The 18469-nt window shown below is 33.4% G+C and overlaps 2 long non-coding RNA genes across 2 annotated transcripts in view; one reads left to right on the forward strand and one right to left on the reverse strand.

The window, feature by feature from the left end:
- LOC141553300 (uncharacterized) overlaps nucleotides 1-16806 on the reverse strand; it is a 90287-nt gene extending 73481 nt beyond the window's left edge. Inside the window, exon 1 of the long non-coding RNA XR_012485386.1 lies at nucleotides 16710-16806. This is a non-coding gene — a long non-coding RNA (uncharacterized LOC141553300). The remainder of the gene's footprint in view (nucleotides 1-16709) is intronic.
- The window catches only part of LOC141553307 (uncharacterized), a 276064-nt gene that overhangs the window by 145411 nt on the left and 112184 nt on the right, over nucleotides 1-18469 (forward strand). Inside the window, exon 3 of the long non-coding RNA XR_012485390.1 lies at nucleotides 7410-7439. This is a non-coding gene — a long non-coding RNA (uncharacterized LOC141553307). The remainder of the gene's footprint in view (nucleotides 1-7409; nucleotides 7440-18469) is intronic.

Below are 18469 nucleotides of genomic sequence, written 5' to 3' on the forward strand. Positions count from 1 at the left end.
AGTCCTTCTTATAACTTGTACTACTAGAAAGGAGCTTAGATAACATTTATCTCCCATAAGAAAACAGAAGCCCAAACAAGTTAAATAGTAGTCTTAAAAGTAGTAAGTAGAAAAGTTAAAATTCAGATTCATGTTATCTGGCTAAATCTACTGCCATATCCATAATGCTCTGTTGCCCTTTGCTAATAGCCACCCCAAAATATATAATATTCTTTTTTGGTAATTTAAAGTGTTTACATTTTAATATAAAATGAGAAGAGGAAAAAAATTTCATGTACACAGCAGACCATAAGAGAGAATTCTAGATGAGAAAATATATTTCCATTTCAAGAAAACCTATACAATAAATACTACACATTTTTTCAAAGCTACCCAACTTTCCTTTGCTTGCTTATTGATTTTCTTCTGTTCTTTGTGGTGTATTTTTTACTTTTTCCCCTCCCGCTCTACCCTAAAGAAGGCTACAATTAAATATGGATACATATACATATATATATATATATATATATATATATATATATATATACACACACACATATATATATATGATTATATACATGTATATGTATATATATATGAATATATACATATATACAAATATACATTCACAGACATATAAACCATGTTGTGTTTATTTCCTCCTGTCATTTGTTTTTTTGAAGATGGATGACATTTTCTTTCATAAGTCCAATTCTTTTCACATTTTTCTAAATCAACCTACACCACAATATTCCTTTCTAAACTCAAATAGCATCTTCCTTCATGGGATCTTTGATGTTAATTTGGGTATTTATAATGATCAGAATGACTTAGGTGCTCAAAATTGTTCTTAATGCTGTTACTGTATACAATGTTGACTTTGTTCTACTATTTCATTCTTTATTATTTTGTGGAGGTTTTTCCATGCTTTTCTAAAGTCATTGAGTTCATCATTTCTTACAACAGAGTAATATTCTATCCTGAACATATACCATAATTTGTTTAGCCATTTCCCAATTGACAGGCATCCCCCACGATATCCAGTTCTTTGCCACCATAAAGAGAGCTGCTATAAATATTTCAGAATATGTAGGTTATTTTCCATTTTCCCTAATCATCTTGGGAAACAAGGAAATAGGCAGTTTAATAAACTTTGTGCATAATTCCAAACCTCTCTACAAAATGGTTGGATCAGCTCACAGATCCACCAACAATGAATTAAGATCTCAATCTTTCCATATTCCCTTCAACATTTGTCATTTTTCCCTTCTATCATTTTAGCCAATCTGATAGGTATAAAATAATATATCAAGGTTGTAAAACATTATATTCTTTGAAGAGGAGAAAAGGAAAATTGTCTTTTAAAAACAGAAAAAAAGTACTGTTGAAGGGAGGAGAATGGAGGAGAAAGGGAGAGATGCAAGTTCTGAGAAAAAATCACTCTTAAAAGTGTTCCAAATCACTACTGATCAGAGAAATGCAAATTAAGACAACTCTGAGATACCACTACACACCTGTCAGATTAGCTAAGATGACAGAAAAAGCTAATGATGAATGTTGGAGGGGATGTGGGAAAACTGGGACACTGATGCATTGTTGGTGGAGTTGTGAAAGAATCCAGCCATTCTGGAGAGCAATCTGGAATTATGCCCAAAAAGTCATCAAAATGTGCATACCCTTTGGTCCAGCAGGGCTACTACTGGGCTTATATCCCAAAGAAAGGAAAGGGATCTGTATGTGCCAAAATGTTTGTGGCAGCCCTTTTTGTAGTGGCTAGAAAGTGGAAAATGAATGGATGCCCATCAATTGGAGAATAGTTGGGTAAATTATGGTATATGAATGTTATGGAATATTATTGCGCTGTAAGAAATGACCAGCAGGATGAATACAGAGAGGCTTGGAGAGACTTGTATGAACTGATGCTGAGTGAAATAAGCAGAACTAGGAGATCACTATACACTTCAACAACAATATTGTATGAAGATATATTCTGATTGAAATGGATATCTTCAACATAAAGAAGATCCAATTCATTTCCAATTGATCAATGATGGACAGAAACAGCTACACCCAGAGAAGGAACACTGGGAATTGAATGTAAACTGTTTGCACTACTGTCTATCTGCCCAGGTTACTTATACCTTCAGAATCTAATTCTTACCGTGCAACAAGAAAATTGGATTTACACACATATAATGTATCTAGATTATACTGTAACACATTTAATATATATGGGATTACCTGTCATCTATGGGAGGGAGTAAAGGGAGGAAGGGGAAATTTTGAAAAAATAAATACAAGGGATAATGTAAAAAAAATTACTCATGCATATGTATTGTCCAAAAAATTACAATTATAAAATTAATAAATAAAAAAAGAAATCACTCTTAAAAATTGAAAAGGGCTAAAAGCTTCCTAATATATAGACAATGAGGGCATGCTTTTTTTCACCTGTATGTATCTTAGATTTATTTTTCTGTGTGCTGCTTCCATCCCCCACAAGAATACTTTGTTCCCCTTTTGCCTTTATAGCTTCAGCACTTCATACAGTATCATTCACATGGTAGAAATATACCCTAGTTGAATTGAATTGAAGTTATGGTTGTCAACTGGCTAATATTTAATTAGATTCATTGTTATTGTAACATAGAATCTTATGGCTTTTGACATGTGGCACAGTAGAAAGAGACTAGACAGGTTCAAATTCCAAATTTGCCAGTTAAAATTATCTCCATTTTAAGGTTGAAAAAACTGAGTCAAAGAGAAGTTAAGTGACTTGGCTAAGATCACACAGTTATTCAGTATCTAAGTCAAGATTTAAATTAAGATCTTCCTGCTTCCAGGCCCAGTGGCCTAACCACTGTATCATCAGTTGCTTTTAAGATAAATCATTTAAACACATACTATGTTCACATCTTTAAAAAAAGATGTAATTTAATCTCTATGTAATTTAGCATCCCCATCTATAATATGACTCAGTTGGACCAGATGACTTCTACTGTCCCTTTTAGCTTTAAATTTATTATCCCATAGGAACTTTTATCTCAGCTAAATAAAAGTCATTCAATCACATTTATAATCCTTATAGGATAAATTGGGACACAGTTGTTACTATCAGCAGTTTCATTATAGCTAAATTACACAGTGCAGGTTAAATCTGCTTGTACATATCAATAGAATGGCTTCCTGGCCTCCTGGACATGGGGCATTGTTTCTATTCTGCTGTTCAAAACCCAATCCCACCTACAAATCCAGGGAAATATTTATTCATGTTTTCCTATAAATGCCTAACCATCAGAATAGTAATTCAATCAACTAGAGGTCTTCTTTTGCTCTTTAATAATTTTGTTTATACTACTGTCCATCTGTTATTTTTTCTTCTTGGTCCATGATTGTTTTGATATTTTTTTCTGGTAATATATATCCTTGGTGGTGTATTTTCTCTCTCTTTTAAATCAACCAATAGTAAGTCTATGTATGTTTGTGGGTGTGTGTTTATCTGTTTATAACAGATGATGACAGATATGAGATTTTAACCATTTGACTCTGGGTTGGCCATATTTAACATGGTAAAATTACTCTTCATTCCATTAGAATATGTAGAGGGAAAAGAAAGGAGTTTTCCCAGAAATTATTTTTACTTTTTCAAACAAATAATAATTTGGTATTGCTCTTTCTCTATAAACTTTCTATTAAGCCTATAAAATATTGATATGGGTGAAAGGGGTAGTTTGCCAAGATAAAAACTGTATTTGTTCGAAGTCCATGGTCTAATATGTCACATTTCTATAATATTTTAAAATTTGGGAAATTCTTTTTTCGTAGTATAGTTTTGAGGATTCCATCTCCTTTTTAGATAAGGAAATGGGACCCCATTACTTGCCCATAGTCATAGAATTTAGAAGTGAAAATTAGAGATTGTATTTTATTTTTTATCATAGCAGCTTTTAATTTTTCAAAATACATGCAAAGAAAGTTTTTAACATTTATCCTTGCAAAACCTTGTGTTCCAGATTTTTTCCCTTCCCCTCCCCCAGACAGCAAATAATCTAATAAATTTAAAGGCGCAATTCTTCTAAACATATTTCCATGTTTAGCATTCTGCACAAGAAAAAACATCAAAAGAGGAAAAATGAGAAAATATAAAACAAGTGAGCAAACAACAACAAAAAATGTGAAAATACTATGTTGTGATCCACATTCAGTCTTCATAGTCCTCTCTCTGGATGCAGATGACTCCATCACAAGTTTATTAGAATTGTCTTGAATCATCTCATCATTGAAAAGAGTCAAGTCCATCATAGTTGATAATTACATAATCTTGTTGTTGTTGTGTACAATATTTTCTTGGTTCTACTCACTACATTTAGCATTAAAGATTGTATTTTAACCCAGTGTCCCAATTCCCAATTCCACTTGAATATTTCTGAGATTAATTTTTGTAATAGGTGGTTGAAATCATCTACTTTATATACCAGACTATAGGAGTGCTTGGGTGTTTGCTATTTATTTTAATACTCAAAGAATTTTAAGACCAAAAGATGAATTAGAATTTCATGTCATATTATTATCTTTCAGATGAGGAACTGAGATTCAGAGAGATTAAAAATTGTCCAAGGTCACATGGTAGCAACCAACAGAGTAGGACTAGTAATGAGATCTGCTTCATCTAGAATAAAATGAGGCTTAAGAAATCCTTTTTCAGTTTTAAACTGATCATGTTTTACCATATCCCATGTAGTTATTGTCATTTTGAAGGGGGGGCAAAGTTGATACTGTACTTCTAGATAAGTGATACTATGTAAATATGGTAACTTTTAATGAAATGCAGGGGGGGGAATGATATAATAGAAATAGTGTGATTTGAGTTCCTAAAATTATGAGTTTCTATAATGGCAAAGTATTATTATTAACAAAGAAATGAGGTGAATAAAGTGGTTTCAGGCTCATTTGTGCTTTTTATATTGTTTGTGAATAAGAGACTTGGGGATAATTTTTAAAATAATGAGTTTCTGCTAATATATCTCATGAGGTTTGATTTGTGGAACTGATTGATTTTGGAAAAAGGTTAACATAATGACCCTTGGACTATTGGACCCTTGGAAAACTATTAATCAAAAATCATGACAGATAATGGTGAATTGAAATTGCTGCTCTCAGTTGGCATTGAGTCTGTTGTCATCACATTAATTGATGTCCCCATTACTGATGACTATAAAAAGGATTAAGGAGCACCATATGGGTGCAACTGGATGAGGACAAGGAGAGAAGATTTTATGGACAATCAGAACTGAACCAAAAGAATGTTAATCAAAGGAAGAAAGCAACTGGGGAAATGGTATACTACTATCTACAGAAAAGAATCTAAAACTCCTAGTCAAAGGGAAGAAATACTGAAGTTTTAAAATTCTTAATCTATATCCCTTCAGCTTCTTAACAACAGACAATTTATAAAAAAATTAGCTTAGGTCTTCTCTGTCTCTTGGCTGACAAAGAGAGTGATAATGTCATCCTTGCTTTGGTTTTGCTCAGAATTAATTGGGCACAAAGGAGTCAGTGTCCAGGAGAAGGAACAGTAATGGGTCAAAAGAAACAGTGAGGAGTGTGCTAAAAATTCGAACTCTAATACCATTGGGTGCCAATTGTAGCTCTACTTTGCAATAGTCTTGGTTCCTTTTTGCAAAACATTCCCTCAGTTCAATGTGAGGAATATTATATAGTGGAATCCCTATGGAGAAGGACAGGTTTGGTGTAATAAGATTATCTGCCTAATATCATTTCAAGGAAAATAAAAAGCCTTTCCCTAACCAATATACTCCAATCTTTTCCACCTGGATTTCTCATATGGTGCTACCACTAAAAGATTCATTTCTATGGCTTAAGACATGAATTCCTGTCAGAGGGAAAACACTTTAAGATCCTACAGAATTCACAAGTTACTGCTCAGGTCACTGGTTGTATAGGAGGTTAGAAAAGAAGAGAGAAGAGACTAAAACAGAGTCCAAATACCATGATTCTTTTTAATGGATGATGGGATCATAGAGTAGGAAGGAATCACAGCTGGTCCAACCACCTCATTTTGAATATTAGAAAACTTAGTCCAATATAGGTAAAACATCTCTCTTGTCCAAGATCACAAGCTGAGTAATGGGAATAAAACAAGTTAAAACTGAGATCCATAACTTCTTTCCTGAAAGCAATTATGATGGAGAGAAAGAATGAATAAGAATCAAGTCCAAATGGCACTAGAAAGGTAGAATAAAAGGAGCAGAAAAAAAGTTGGCCTTTTGACTACTTATTAAATTTTTCTAAAGCTGTTCCTGCCTATGGCTAGCCAAAGATGAGCAGTTTCACTATTTGTTTTTAATTAGTAATAACAAATGTTCATGTAAATTTCAAACTTAGGTAAACAGAAAATAGAAAAATGTACCACTAGATGAAAATTGTGTCTCTTGAAATTGTCTCTTACTGTCCTTATTTCCTGACACAAGTGATGATGTTTTTCTCTGTTAAAATTTTAGAAAGGATATCATAACTTAATATTCAATCCTCCCCCAACAAGAAAAATATATCCTCAAAACAAGAAGAATAATACTGTTTTCTTCTACCTATTACACAAAAACTTTAACCAGGAGCCAGTATTCTCAGGGACAAACAAGTGGACCCTAAAGCATCAAATATTAGTTTTAACTGTCAAAAGGTGTAATCAAGAGTGGAAGTAGAGAAGGAGAATTAGAAGGGATGAATTTTCATGGATATTTATATTTTCTTTAGGCTCTCCATACTTTTCAAATTTTCAAAACACATTAAATGTCCTTCTATGATAATATATAGATAGTAATGATATGATAGTGATAATAATAGCTAGCATTCATATAGTACTTTAAGGATTGCAAAGTGTGTGCAAATATTATCTTATTTTTCCTAACAATCTGATCCTCATTGGCTAACAATAGGTCCTAGGCCAAGACCCAAAATAGTCATTGTTTGGGTCCTGATAGACTTTAATTGAATATAAATAGTAATCATTTCTGTTTTGGCCAGAAATCCTGAGGATCTTCCCCTCCCAGATTTATTTATTTATTTAGATTTTTTGGAGTAGGTGAAAGGAGATTCTTTGCCTCAATTGCTACCTAGCCTTAATCACCAAATGGGTGTTAAAACCTTAAAAACCTTAAAAAGGCCAAGGTCTCCCATTTTATCAATGACCATCTCTAGTTATCCTGATCTATATGTTGCCACTCGACCTACATGTCTCTGGAGGGGAAAGTGAGACAGGTGATCTTACATAGCCCTCCCTCACTGAAATCCAACTCAATTGCATGTTATGACATTACCTCCCTGATGTCATTGTCCATTTTGACAACAAAGACAAATAACTCTAAGAAGTAGAGTTATTTCCTATTTGTTTTTCTTTCTTTTTTTTATAGATGATGAAACTGAAGAAGACAGTAAGTCTGGTAAGTGAAATTACTAAAGCAAAATTTGAAATCAGGTCTTTCTGATTCCTGGTCCAAGGCTCTATCCACTACTGTGTTTACTGATAATTATTCAAATGTTATCTAGAGGTGATATAAGAGAGGTGTGTGTTTGTGTGTGTGTGTGTACATAATACTATAATAATGCTCTGAATTTATTTTCTAAAATTTCTAATTGCATTACAAGTAAGGTGCCCAGAACATAAGCTATGAATTCTCCGTGACCCTGGGGATCTATGGATGATTTTTCTGTTTCTATCTAAGTTCCCACCATTTTGGTTATCAGTCTGCCAAACTTAATTATCTTCTTAAAAGATGTATTTACCATAGTTGATTCAAAACATTCTCCTCAATATCTGTAAAATGATTTTTCTTCAGTATATAGAATCCCAGGTGGGCTCTAATTTTAAAAGACCATGTTGTTGGGGTGTACCTCATGGTTCCTGGTGGCCCTTTTGCTCTTGTGAATATACTCATGAAGTTCCCCTTAGGCACGATATAGTGGGATGGGCTCTATTCTGTGCTTTTTGTTTAACCTTGAAGCTGCTTTTTCTCTGTGTCTAATTTGTCCTTGGTTTCTAAGATTCTCATTATGTCATCCCCTAAACAGGGTTACTAATAGGACTAAGATTTCAATGAAGTCTAATATCCTCTGTGCTCTTCAGAGCTCACAAAGTACTTCTCAAACCAAAAAGTATGTGTGTATGTGTGTGTGTGTGTATGTATGTGTGTGTGTGTGTGTGAGAGAGAGAGAGAGAGACAGAAAGAGAGAGAAACAGACAGACACAGAGACAGAGACAGAAAGAGAGAGATAGAGAAAGAGAGATAGACAGAGACACAAAGACAGACACAGACATGGAGACAGAGACAGACACAAATACAGAGACAGAGACAGAAAGAGACAGACATACAGAGAGAAGCAGAAGAGAAAAAGAGAGAGGCGAAAAAAAAAAGAGAGACATAGAAGAAGGGAAGGAAGGAGGGAGAGAAACAGACAGACACACAGACACACACAGAGAGAGAGAGAGAGAGAGAGAGAGAGAGAGAGAGAGAGAGAGAGAGAGAGAGAGAGACAGAGAGAGACAGAGAGAGAGAGAGAGAGAGAGAGAGACAGAGAGAGAGACAGAGACAGAGAGAGACAGAGACAGAGAGAGAGAGAGAGAGACAGAGAGAGACAGAGAGAGACAGAGACAGAGAGAGAGAGAGAGAGAGAGAGAGAGAGAGAGAGAGAGAGAGAGAGAGAGAGAAACCATCTTTGAGTTTAAAGTTCTCTTCCTTTCACTCTAATCAAACGATTCCTTCTTAGGGTTGGGCAATTTCCTCACAATATGAATTGTTTTGCTATTTTGTACACATCTTCCAGGCATAAGCAAATTTACTCCACTAGTCTAAATGTAATTCCTATTCAAAGTCACTCCAGTTCACCTAATGGCTATTAGGGACATCCAATGGCAAGTTAATCAAGAATATTTCTGTACTTAATTTAAAATCTATGATTCATTGATTGCTTAATTCAATTGAGATATCCAGATTTTGTCCTCACTATTGATTGATTTTTCTCACCTGACAAAAATATAGGGACATATAATCTTGTCACTTTAAGTTGGGTAGGAGAAATTGATTATCTCAATCTATGCCCTTGCCCTTTATAATACTATCTTCAATTGGAAATAGGTTTGTTGGAAAGACTAAAGAAAGCCATACACACATGAAATAACCAGGTAACAACAATGCAATGTGTTGGGGGCTGTAATTTTTTAAAGGAATAATTGTATATAGTCAATATATATATATATATGTGTGTGTGTATACAAACATACACATATATATTTATATATATATATATATATATATATCTGCATATATATTTATATAGGTATGTATATATAATAAATACATATATATGTGTGTATGTATATGTGTGTGTGTATATATATATATACATATATATGTGTATATATATGTATATATATACATATATATATATATATATATATATATATATATATATATATATATATATATATATATATATATATATATATATATATATATATATATATATATATATATATATATATATATATATATATATATATATATATGTATATATATACATCCACTCACTCCAAGAAAACACAGAAGTCATCAGGATCAGAGGGAGGGAGTCACAATCCAGAAAAGTTTTCTTGAAGAAAGTGGGGTTTGATAAGGCACAGTTTAAATTTAACCTCAGACAGTAACCAGCTCTGTGACTTGGGCAAATCACTGCTGTTTGCCTCAATTTTCTCATTTTTAAAGTGGAGATAATAATAGTACTTACCTCTCAGGGTTGTTGTGAGGATCAATTCAGATAACTGTAAAAACACTTAGAATAATGCTTGGCACAAAGTAAGAACTATATAAAATATAAATGTTGTTCACTGTGTTCAACTTTTCAGGACCTCATTTGGAATTTTCTCGGCAAAAACGCTGAAGTGGTTTGTCATTTCCTTCTCCAAATAATTTTACAGATGAGGAAACTGAGACAAAAAGGGTTAAATGACTTGACTAGGGTCATACAGCTAGTACATTTCTGAGACTAGATTTGAATTCAGGAATTCATATTCTTTCTGACTCTAGGTCCAGTGCTCTATTGACTGTGCCATTTACTTGCCTATATATAAATAGCATATAAAATGTTAGTTATTAGTTATTATTATTACTTACTGTGTAATTCTGGGTTACTCATTTATCATCTGTTTCCCTCAGTTTCCTCAACTTTATAAAGGGAATAATAATAATAATAACTCCTATCTCCCAGGAATCCTATCCACAGTACTTGTGAAAATCCATTGAGATAATATTTATAAAAATCACTTAGCACAGTGCCTGGCACACAGTAGGAACTACATAAATGCCCATTCCCTCCTTTGAGGAGCATGTGATTCATTTGACAAGAAGCAAATTTATTTTAGATAAAAGTCCTAACTTATATGAGTTCATCTGTGTGTGTTTATATATTTAGGGATGAGGGAGAGTAGACTGGGGAGGGGAAAGTATGGTCTATAGCTCCATTATCACTTTTTTATCTTTTTTTTTTCTTTTCTGTTCAACTTGAGAAAGCTTTCAAATATCTGTTGAGATTGTCCTTTGTTTCAGTTCATTGCTCTTTCCATCAGAAAATAGATAAAGGTAAATGAGGCCAGGGATTGTCATGGCTGGTTTTGAGATTAGGTAAGCCAAATGGAGGGGCACTTCAGGCCTTGACATCCTGAATAGGGAGGAAAGGATGGCAGCTTCTTATCCTGTCACATCACAAAGCCTGTGGCCTCTTGATTCCTGTTATTTCCCAATATGCATTCTTGTGGCTTTACTTCTTGAAGGAATGCTGTAATTTATGAGCTTTCCTTTCTCATCCCATTTGCTGGCTTTATCTGCATTCTCCACTTTTTATGAACAAAAGGAAAGACTATTTTTAGTTTCTCTGACTACATAAGGCTAAGCACAGCCCTCCCCCCCTTCTCCTGGAGTGATTTTTAAAAATGGTCCTATGGGGTTAAAATCTGCCCTGTTTGGTTCTAACTCAGAAGTCGTTGTTTGGAAAAGCTTGAACTTTAGGATGGGATCTTGCCCATAGTTCTTGTTCTTTTATATTCTGTCAAAACTCCAATAAATCATATAATTTCATGATGAATAACAGATCTAAGGAGAAATGAGATGAGGGTTAAAAAGAGGTCACAAAGGCTAAGAGGAAAGAGAGGCCTAGGGAAGAAGAGAAAGAATAAAAAGAATATTGAACTAAGAAATCTATAGTAGAACAATAAAAATATTATGTTTTTATTTTGTTTCCTTCCTGCACCTGTCCTCTTTACTTTAAGTGAGGTTGGAAGTAGGGAGACCATAATATCAGGGATATGGCTTGAAGAGGGACATCTCATAAGATCCTAAATCCTAGTACTTGGGCACTTGTGAGAGATTGATGGATCAAATATCATGAAGAGTTCTATGTTTCTTGATTTTTGCTTCAAAAAACATCTGTGGAAACGGAAGCAGAGGCAAAATCTAGGAACAGTGGGGTATTCCTACATCCCAACTACCTGAATTGGATTGAGAAGAATATAAATATTGAAAAACCTATCTCCTGTTGAGACTTCAAGAACAATACTCACCGTCACTGAAATATTATTTGATATGTTGTGATAGATACTCTCCAATTCTTTCAAAAAGGCAGTGAAATTCACCCTTCTTGGAAAGGTGCAAAGATTCAAAGGGTAGTCGCCTTAGAAGCTTACCAAGTCAAGCAAGCTTGCTAACTTTTGATTCTGACATCACTTAGAGAGAAAAAATAGACAACCTAGTAAAGGTAAGAAAGGAGGCATGCCCACAATCCCATCCATTTGATGGGATGGAGAAACTTTTTTTTTTTAAATTAAAGCTTTTTATTTTCAATATATATGCATGGATCATTTACAACATTGACCCTTGCAAAAACCTTGTGGTCCAAACTTTTTCCCTTCCTTACCCCAACTCCCTCCCCTAGATGGCAAGTAATCTAATATATGTTAAAAATGTAGAATTCATATATATATATATATATATATATATATATATATATATATATATATATATATATATATATATATATATATATACAGTTATTATGTTGCAAAAGAAAAATCAGATCAAAAAGAGTAAAAATGAGAAAGAAAACAAAATGCAAGCAAACAACAACAAAAAGAGTAAAAACACTATGTTGTGATCCACATTCAGTTCCCACAGTCCCCTCTCTGGGTAGAGATTATTCTCTTCATAAAAAACCATTGGAACTGCCCTGAATCACCTCATTGTTGAAAAGAGCCATGTCCATCAGAATTGATCATCATATAATCTTGTTGTTGCTGTGTAATAGCACTGATTTCTTATGTTTGATGTAAGAATCAAATGAGATAATATCTATAAAAAATGCTTAATACATAGAAGGTCCTATGTAAATACTTGATTCCTTACCTTGAATGATTTTTTCTTCCTTTTAGACATTTCAACTCTAACTTTTTCAATAGCTAGAGCTGAGATATATCAAATTATATATGTCTTTCTATTCACATTCCTGAGTAGAAATAATTTAGCCTGTGCTGTCATCCTTGAACACAGAGGAATGATGCAATTACCTCCAAGAATTTTTAATCATCAAGATATATTCTACTGGAAAGTATGATGAAGATTTAAGGGTTGGAAAGTAAAACACTTTAGGAAATGTTGTGGTATATTGTGTTTATTTATTTTGTTTGTTTTTCTAGCCTGGGAGAAAGAAGAAAAACTCAATAATGTATATCAGAGGTAGGCAACTTTCAAAGGTAGCTTTCCAAATTTGCATTAATCACTCATTTCTGAATAATATTTGTTTATTACTTTTTCCTTATATTAGGAGAAGCAAACAGGTGGCAACATAGAAATGAACTCACTTCCATTATCCAATTCAGACATATTCTTTAGGTTATAAGATTATAGATTTAGAACTTTCTGAACCCTTAGCGGTAATATAGAATTATCTCATTCATCTTAAAGATGAAGAAACTGAAGTCCGAAGGGGCTAAGCAGTTTCTCCAAGATTTCAGAGTAAAAAGTATCTCAGTCAGAATTTGAATCAACATCCTGAGTCCAAATTCCAGAACTATATTACACTTTACTGCCTCTGGGAACTTACTGGATATGAGTTTGATTAGAATTTAATCAAATAAAATTTATTTAACAAATAACAGTCATACAATAAAAATACTATAATTAAAGGAGAGCTATTGAAGCTTATGAAGCACTACCTTAATTGGTAAGAAAAGTTAACAACTTCTGATCTTTAGGATCTTTTCAGAATAATGAAAGAGTAGGGAGTAGGGAAAAGAAAGGCACTAAGAAAAGGTGCTGATTCACTGAGAAGAGTTATTTAAGTTTTAACTTTCAGTAATACATATTTTCTACTCATAAAATGAAGATATTTTCATCCTTGGATTTTCCATTGATGTTAGAAGTAGGGGAAATCTAATAAATTGATATGTGTAAATTTGCTTTGAATTCTTAAGAAGAACAAGACTATATATAAATCTATTAGGATCATTCTTTTTATTATCTTCATAGAAGAAAATAAAGCATTTTGGTTAAGAGATGAAGACATGTTAATCAGAGAACATAATTAAGCCATAAGATTGCTTATCAAATAGTTTGTAGGAACTGAATGAATTAATAGAATTTTAGAGCTGGAAGAATTCTCAAGATGATTTAATCCAACTTCCTTAATGAAGGAAGAAATTGAGACCAAAAGAGGTTAAGTGAAATTTCCAAAGACATATCATTCCTGAGAGTTAAAAGTAGGCTCTAAGTCTTTTAACTTTGAGTTTAGCTCTTTCCATTATGATAGGTTGGCTTTCCTGCCTGCATGTAAGAAAGTAGTTCTGCTGTCCTGCACAGAATCCTGCACCCGTCAGACTTCATGAACAGCCTCATCCATCACTGCTTCCCAAAGGATCACTACCAATGCTTTTGATTTTTGAAAGATAGTCTAAGAATGTCTTCCAGGAAGATTATGTTATTTTTACCACATCAGAGGATCCTTCCATCTGAGTTGACCTCGATGGTTGTTTTCATGGCTCTAGTACTGTTAAGATCTCAACTGTCTGATTAAACAGTCATAGGTTTACCACTGATCCCCCACATAGCATCATTTTAATAAAATAATTCCAGAGCAATGGTTTAGTTTACATGATATATTGTTCATATTGAAAGAAATGTGACATCAATGATTTTCTATACACTATTTGCTATGCCTGTCAAACATACTTTCCTCATCTCTACAGTAAAACTTCTCTTTAAAGGATTCAGCTCAGATATCAATCACCCCTTTAGCAAAGACTGATCTTTTCTTCCTCAATTTTTTTTAGATCATTTTGTTTGGATCTGATTTTTCTCTTATCACATTCTTCTTTGTATTAATTAAGATCTCTCATAGGCTTTATATTTTTATTTATTAATTAATTTATTAATATTAATAAGTATTTATAAATTATTAATTGATTTATTTATTATATCTTGGGAATAGAATAACCCCTATTCTTAAGAGACATATTCTGGTGGGGAAAGAACTACATATGTCAGTAGGTTGTTCATTTGTGTTCAACTGTCTGTGACCTGAGGCTTGCCAATATTGTTCATGAAGTTTTCTTGGCAAAGATATTGGAATCATTTGCCATTTTTTTCTCTGATGGATTAAGGCAAACAGAGGCTAATGACTTGCCCAGGATCACACAGCAAGTATCTGAGGCTGGATTTGAATTTAGCTCTTCCTCACTCCAGGACCAATGCTCTAGTCTCTGAGTCTCATGTTAGGTATATACAGAATCAACATAAAAAACATAAGCACTACTGAAAAATAATTAAACAACAAAAGAGGAATTATGGAGCCACCGGATTTAATTGAGGAGGTAAGTACAAACTGTTCTTAAGGAAAATAATTTTGTCAGCAGTTTGGAGGCTGGACTGGGATAATAAACATTGTATTATAGACAGGGAGATTAATTAGGAGATTGTTGCAATTTGTTTTATTTTACCTTATTTGCAGGCAAGCTGAATTCCAGCATACCTCATCTAAGGAGATTGTTAGCTTTCTGAAGGTAGATACTGTCATTTTTCATCAGAAAATATTAAATGGTTCTTAATTTTCCTTTTTTGAAATTTCTCCCTTTCAGAAACCTCATAAATACCCATTTATCTTGCTTCACATAAAAGGGACCCAGAATTCATTCCTAATATTTTTATAGTTGAAAGGATTTGAGGATTTAACAGAATAATTCAGAAGTCAAAAATGACTGTTAACTAATAATTTTCATATAATTTAATATTTTATAGTAAATTCAGATATTCAATGACAGCCTACTTATTTTTTGAAACACAAATTTTATATGGTAATGATATAATCCTAGTTTAAGGAACTTAGATAAAGATTCTTAGGTAATCTAAGAATTTAGATTCACACACAAAAAAAATAAAGTAAGATTTGGTTATAAGAACAGAATTAAGGAGATCAATTTTGACCTATTAAAGATTTTAAGAAAGCTTTGAGAATTATGACACACTTATTTGTATGTGTTTACAGAATGAAGAGTATAGATTATAGAGGGGAAAAACAACAATGTGTAATCTCGGGTTCTAATTTCAATTACCCAATATGATTTAGGACAAATCATCTCACTTTTTTTGCTTCAATTTTTCTTTAAAAAAAAAAAAACAACAACATAAAACACATCCCTCTTATTCCCTCTTAAAAACATCATCAAGATGAAAAAAAAGTTATAAAAATGTTTATTTCTTAAATTCTTAGGAGAGAAACCTCAGTCATCTAGTTCATCTACTTCATTTTACAAATGAGGAAATTGAGATCCAGGAAATAGAAATGTAATTTTGTGTATTGCAAAAATAATTTTGCTGTTTGAGGTCATTTCCATATTATATAACCTTAAGCAAATCAATTTCACCTATATTCATTATTGAATTTGCAAATGTTGAATGATAATTATAGTTTTCTACACTATGCTGGATATTAATCAAGTGAGTATCACCAAAGTTTTCAAATGATTAAACAATCAAACCCCTATATCATACCCTTAATATTAAGGATGGAGGTGTTTATTTATAAAAGGCCCTAAATTTTATTACTAAGGAGTCCTTCATCTCTGTAATGCTTCCCTTTTCCTCCTCCTCCCCAAGGTAGGCATGAGGTACATGACTTTGCACACAACTGGCACTAATTAGATTTTTTTTTGTTTAAATGAAAGACAAAAGAAAACAAGGATATAGGCTGCCTAAGGAGGAAGATGGGCCATTTTCAACAATGAGATGAACCAAATCAGTTCCAATAAACCAGTAATGAATTGAACCAGCTACACCCAGCAAAAGAACTCTGACTATGAACGATTACATAGAATTCCCAATCCCTGTAATTTTGTCCGCCTGCATTTTTTTATTTCCTTCACAGGCTAATTGTACACTATTTCAAAGTCCAATTCTTTTGTACAGCAAAACAACTGTTTGGACGTGTATACATATGTTGTATTTAATTTATACTTTAACATATTGAACATTTATTGGTCAACCTGCCAACTTGGGGGGGGGAGGGGAAAAATTACAACAAAAGGTTTGTCAATTGTCCATGTTGTAAAATTACCCATGCATATATCTGGTAAATAAAAACTATTAAAAAAAAAGTGGAATGCTCTCCCTTCTTACCTCTACCCTTTGGTTCCCCTGACTTCTTTCAAGCTTCAGTTCAAATACAACCATCTGCAAGATACCTTTTTAGGTTTTCCCAATGCCAGTACATTCCTCTAAGATTACCTTCCATTGAACCTGTGTATCTTGCATTACATAATTATTTGAATGTTATCACTCTTCTTGACATCAAGGACTTTGTGTTCTCAGTACTTAGCACAGTCCCTTGAACATAGTGAATGCTTAATAAGTTGATTGACTGCCTCCATTCTGCATTATGCCTAGATATATGGCAATCAGGAATTGAAGGTCCAGATATTTTTGCTTAGGGCTTTCTTAGTCAAGAAGAGACCATTTATTATGTAATGTCTTGATTTTCTGCTCTTTGAGGTAGAAGTTGGGAGGAAAACCCTACTCCTTTTCACTTACCCTATGCTGCTTTCATACAAAACAAAAGAAGAGAGATTTTAAAAAGAGCTAAAATAGAAGAGATCACAGAAGGGATGGCATCTCTGAGAGACCATTTCTTCCAACTCTCTTATATCAGCTATCTTGAAGGCAGCCCAATCAGGAGAGTTCCTGGGACCTTTCAACAAGGGACTGAGTCATAGACTTATTTTTGGGGATCTGTCCCTTCTGACAAAGGTACAGGCCCTGAAACCTCATCAAAGTGGGGTACAAACATCAAGCCATTTCTTTACACAGTTGGATTTTTTTATCATTTCCAATTTTTAAATTAATATATAGGGAAAGTGACACAACTTTTGGGAAATTATACAACTTAATCAACTTAATACAAGCTGGGAAGTAGAAGTAGAACCACTGTACTTTATAGAAAAGCTTTGTTGCCCTTGCCATGAAACCTTTAAGAACTTCATCTCCAGAACTTTTCCCTTAGGAATTTGACTATACAATTTGACTCCTCATTCTCTTGGTCCACTATTTCAAGAAGATCTCGATCATAATTTGGTTTACTGTTGGTCCTCTTCTCATCAACTTCACTAACTGCCTTGTTGCCATGGTATATTCTTTCCAAAACTATCCTATAGTTCTGGAATCATGGTCAAATACAGTACCAAATTTTTTCCTGAAAAGGTATGCCAACATGGCCCTCCCAGGCCAGTATTTCCAAAGTATGCTATCTCCTCCTATTCAAACAAAAGGTTTCTGAAAGCAGAGATTGTCATTGTTCTTGTATTTGCATCTCCAGTGCATATAGTAGTTAATAAATGTGTTTTCATTCATTCTTCATCATTTCCATCCTAGCTTTCAATTAATTTGGTAATATACTTGTATGCTCATGTTATATTCCCTAACCAGAATGGAGCTACTTGAAGACAGGGACTATTTCATTGTTGAATTTTGTCTTCCTAGTGCCTTGCACAGGGCTTTGTCTATAGTTACCATAAAAAATTCAGCAGTAAAAAGAGTCCTAATTTAGGAACCAAAAATCCTGGTTTCCAGGCCAATCTCTGATTTTTGCTCATATGACTTTAGGCAAGGAATAAGCTTTCCTAATTTTCAGCTTCCTCAAATGTAAAATAAGGAGGTTGAACTACAGAAAGTCTTTTGTGAAAGTCTAAATAGCCTCCTAACTGGCCTTCAATCTTCTAATTACTCACTGTTACTCACATGTTACTCTACCTTCCATCAAACTATCACAACTAAAAACAACAAAAATAACTAAGACATAGGTCTCAAGAGGCAGTCAAGATGGTGGGGTAAAAGTAGGAACTCTCTCAACCCCTCCCCCAAACCACCCCAAATTCCTTTAAATA

The sequence above is a fragment of the Sminthopsis crassicaudata genome, chromosome 1 (genome assembly GCF_048593235.1).
Source record: "Sminthopsis crassicaudata isolate SCR6 chromosome 1, ASM4859323v1, whole genome shotgun sequence".
In the NCBI taxonomy this organism is placed as follows: Eukaryota; Metazoa; Chordata; class Mammalia; order Dasyuromorphia; family Dasyuridae; genus Sminthopsis; species Sminthopsis crassicaudata.